The sequence below is a fragment of the Mizuhopecten yessoensis genome, unplaced genomic scaffold (assembly GCF_002113885.1).
Source record: "Mizuhopecten yessoensis strain PY_sf001 unplaced genomic scaffold, ASM211388v2 scaffold6265, whole genome shotgun sequence".
NCBI classification, from domain to species: domain Eukaryota; kingdom Metazoa; phylum Mollusca; class Bivalvia; order Pectinida; family Pectinidae; genus Mizuhopecten; species Mizuhopecten yessoensis.
In genome coordinates, this window is record NW_018406463.1 from 14,582 (window position 1) to 19,864 (window position 5,283).

Below are 5,283 nucleotides of genomic sequence, written 5' to 3' on the forward strand. Positions count from 1 at the left end.
ATATATATACTATATATTTCGATCCAGGTACTAATATCCTCAATAGACGATTGTTACTATACATTTATACGACTGCAGAATATATGATAGTTATTTCACCGGTAACAGAGTTTACCGGTATATTGCCATGAGGGAATATCCGGAATACTTTGCTTATCGGGTTTCTACAAACTTCTTTCTCACTATTTAATTAAATTCTAATTTCACTCTTTTTACTTTTTGATTTTTTTATATATGCTTTCAAAATAAAATATAAAAATTGCTTTATTTTATGGATATTTTTACAAATATGTTCGTTATTGGTCATCATTTTAACAACTTCTTCATCATTTTGTCTTCCTGGAAGGTATGCATGCAACGACGACTGCAAAAGTGCAGAGTCCCTTTTTCCAGTTAAAACTTCACTCTGTATCTATCGAAAGGCAAAAATCTCCAACACACTTTAAACAAATCATAAAGGAAAATTTGAATACAGCAACATTGATAACGTAATTAAGTCAATGTCTGGCTTCATCATCTCGAATCGTTCTTGATGTATTGATATGTTCTTTTTAAATCGTGAGTCAGCTAATTTTATTGCTTATATTGCAAGAAGAATGTGAGACACATACATGACATTGCATTATACAGCTGTTTCGTCCTTCGAGGATTTACCGGTGATTCTAGGGTCAAAAAAGTGGTAAACCAATTTGGTCAAACCTCTTGCTGAAACATAAGGGGAGACGCGTAATACCCTCAAAGATATGCATTTAAAAACAAGAAGAGTGCTAGTTAATTTAAAAGTAATGAATAGTGTGCGTATTAAGAACCATATTGCAAATCAAATAAATAAATATCAGTATTATGAATAAAACTGAAAAAACCCACTAAAAACTAAAAAGAGAACGTGTCGACTGTCTTAAATGCGGTCAAATGGTCGTGCAAAGGATTTTAGATATTTATTCAATACCTTTTCACTAAAAAAGAGAGGAAGTGTTTAATTTGAAATTTATCGGACAATTTAAAGGATATTTTATTTTGCATATTCACTAACGTTTACCTTTTTTAAATCTTCAAAATTGAGAGTCAGTATCTTCAAATCCGGATTCGCACTCATCACAGAGTTCCATTCTCTCGTATGGGTAAACCATGATCCGCCAGATGCTGTATCTGATTGGAAAATACAAAATTACACAGTATAAATGATCGTTTTATAGTTATTCACAGGAGGAATAGCATTTTAATTCATGTGGTATCCGAAGTTATGAACTTTAAACGTTTTAAAGTGTTTTAAAGGCGCTTTCCCCTTCCCCTTGAAAATTACCATAGGGTGCATTATTTTATTCTCTGCATTGTGGCGCCACGACTCTCTTTTTTAAAATATGCTTCTTTCTTTGCATTTCGGGTTATTAATAATTATGTCTCATTCAAATAACACATATTGCCTTTAGGAATAAATGCACATGTTTATCTATTGAATATATTTTACATTATAATTACTTATGATAAATATCGGAACTTAACCAACAGTACTTTCTTCCGATAGGAAGGCTTTCAGATATCCATCGAAGTTTCCACTGTAACTGGTGTTTTGCAGTTGAGTCGTAAATGTGTAGTAGGAGCAAACAAAATCCTTTGGATTCCGAAGCACGTAAATAAGCTTCGGTTTCCCTTCCTTAGCAGCCTTAGGAATAAATGGGTAAGTAAGATGTGTATGGAACATCCTTGGAGATTTCATTTTGTCAAGAATTCCAACGTCCTCATATTCAATCATCACTGGAGTTCCGATGTATTGAACGGTCTTTGTTTGTATCATTCTGGCCATGTTGAACACCCAGTGTGTACCTTAAACATACGTATTAATATTTTTAAACATCTGAGCGTATTTCATTAATAAATTTTTCTTTTTCATTAGTCTCAAATTAACAATACCTATGCAATATACAAATTACGCAGCAACTCCTTCAGCGAACCAGCTAAGCAATACAGCCGAAAAGCCAGGCATCGAGTCAGCCAGCTAGCCAACCAGCAAGAAAACCAGACAGCTAGAGAGAAAGTATCGCAAAGTGTATGCAGGTTAAAGAAGTCTTCATACATTGTATAGAAACCTAATTAATGTGTGCTGCTTAGTTGTTTTTTTTCCACAGACCGTTGTTAACTCATATTTTAACGGTCGTATAGATAGCACTGTGCATGCATGTGTTTGAGAAAGACAATTTACATGGCCAAGCTTTGCGAAGCGAGCTGGAGTTTTTCGTGACTTTGTCTATCATCAACAACCTCAGCCTGAGTAGGGGATATATCATATATATGTGAAGTTTGATACCTGGCAAGTCTTTCGTTAGGAAAATATATTATTTATATCTACATCTCTGATTTTCCAATAAAGATATTTTTACATTTGTATTGATGATGAACGATTGGCACTGTTTAATTCTGTGTCATAAGTAATTATAAGTGATTCCATTGTTGTTAAGAAAGATATTATACAAATATTGCCAAGTGAAATATAATTTTAGAAATTTGCCTGCTGTAGTCTCCTTTATTTATTTATAAGCACAGTTTTTGGCCTACTTTATATCATAAAGGGGCATTGGACATTATGACATAAGTACATCCATGCATGATAGCTGTTGATTTAGAATCTTTAGCCATGGGCAAGAAATGCTTATGATACATATACACAGCATCGAGGAAAGGGAGCTAACATCTTACTATTTAAGCACTTCATTCCTGTATCAAAGACAAGTGTACATATACATGCATAAGAGTTCAATGTATGATATATATATATATATACTATTTCAGTGTATATGGCATCACATACAAACAAAACAGTACTGAACATTTAACTACAAATATTATAATATACAAATTTCACAGCTTGAGCTCCATGATTGAAGATATGAAAGATCTTATCATTTTCCTTCATATATTTTTGAAGGATTAGCTATAGCCCTCTATGGGTCACCAATATGTACCTGGTAGTGCATAGGGGGAATTTTTGCATTATACATAATAATAATATACTTAGCAATTATTATTATGGTGAAATAATTAGTGAACTATTAGGATGTTTAATGTTTATGGATAGGTCGATTAAATAGGCTGCAAAATAATTGGCCATTTTTGAAATGACACTATTTCGCTTTACAACTGTTCATGTAAGAACCTGAGCAGGGTAATATAACACAATGTTAACACATGGAAACAGAGATGGATACCTGTTTATGTGTTACAAATATTATTTCTTTTACGAGATATTTTCCCATCGATTTTTTATTTTTTTACTTGTTTATTTTCAAGGTATTTTTCACATTAATGAATTCCGCTTTCACACATACTTTCATCCTAATCAATATTGCTCTTTTGGTAAGTGGTATTTTATTTTTTTGTAATGTTATATTAGAAAGGAAGGAAAATCAGATAGGAGGAACAAGAAAACAAAGAAATAGAGGAAATAAAGACAGGTAAATGGACAGAAAGAAAGACAGAAAGACACAGACAGACGGAAAGATAGACAGACAAGAGGAGAAGTACCAGTATTAAACAAACCAATGTAAAGGATAGTAGTCTCGTAATATATAGGTGTCAGTAGCTAAGTAATTAAGATAATACATTGTATGTTTCAATTTTGTCTTTTTTTTCTTTCAAATAAATTTAAATAAGATCAAACATATAAACATATAATCGGCAAAATGTAGGTCTAGGAAATATCAATAAGTCTTTTCAATTTTTTCCACTCATTCTGGAAGTTAATGAAATATATATGTCGTCTTTACTATTTGCAATGTATTTTTGAATACTGTAATGTTCTTTAATTGAACTTTTAATTCCTTGTATAGATAAAGGCACTTTAAGACATCTTGCCTTGTATATATACTTTTATTAATAAAATAATACTTTTCATCAGAGATGGATACCTGTTTATGTGTTACAAATATCATTTCTTCTACGAGATATTTTCCCATCGATCATACTAAAACTGACTTAATTTAATATAAACAACAATCTTAGCAAGGCTTGAACAAATTTGGTGCGTTGTGCGGTCACAATTTATAATCTTATCATAACATTAGATTTAAATTGTTGTAAACATTTTTTTTTTTATATCAGGGAATGATTATATGTCATACAATTTATATTGTTTCATGTTCATTCTGATAATATTCTATTTAATAACATTAGCATACATTATATAGATATCATGATATCACATTAAAACCACATGAACATGATACATGTAGTATGAGATATAATTCTCTTTTTATGCGTTTTACATATTATTGTGGATAAAGACATTTATAATCTGTGGTCAAGTTAAATAGTAAAATTGGAGTGTGTAATTGTGGCACATTTATAAACTCAATGTCGATTCTGTTGAAATAAGTATGTATCAACTAAATTGGTTTCTTTAGTCGTGTTAATGTTATTTAGCAATCATTCCCAGCTCTAAAAGGAAGGAACAATTAACTTATTTATTAATCAGAAGAAGAAGACAACTATTACTTTTGAATGTAAATGGCGATATTTACTGAATTTGTGAGTTTGGACCAATTTCAGACATGAGTTGTTTTCTCAAGATGTATTGACAAAAAAGAAATTTTATATGAAGGACATCAAAATAAAATAAAAATTAAGTTTGGTAGTGAGGAAAAAGTCCAGTTATGAGACCAAGTCTTCGCCTAACTCTACTAAGTGTATTTTTTTTATTCATTTATTTATTTTAGGAACTTCTTCAACTTACACCCATTATTTTATATAACAGTATAAGTCTGGCTTCACTTCTTCTTTATTGTCAATTATTTCATTCTAGGGAGTAAATCGTATTTTAAACTGTACATTGGATCGATCTTTATAGTCACTATAATCATATCTAGCTGCCTAATGATTCATTTTTCGCAAAATATAAACAAACGAAATATTAAACTCAGAGACCATTGACACTTGATATTTACCTGATTTTGGAAATGTACACAGTAATACATCATCAGGCCTACATTGTAGGGACGCTACCGTATCAAGTTGGTCCCAACATTACCAGGAGTATCTTTATTGAACGTTCGCCCCTTGTAACTCTTGAATAGAATGGTATTTCCCTGGTCGTCAGTCTTCTCAACAAGGGCCATGACAGTTAATGATTGATTTTTTCACCAATGGTCGTTGTTCAAACCCAGTCTTACTGAAAAGAATTTTATTCAATTTCCAATTTTAGCAATGAGTCACAAAATAATAAATTCATATGTTTGCTTCAAAATGCATTAGTTTTAATTTATTTGGGAATCATATACAATGTACATGTGT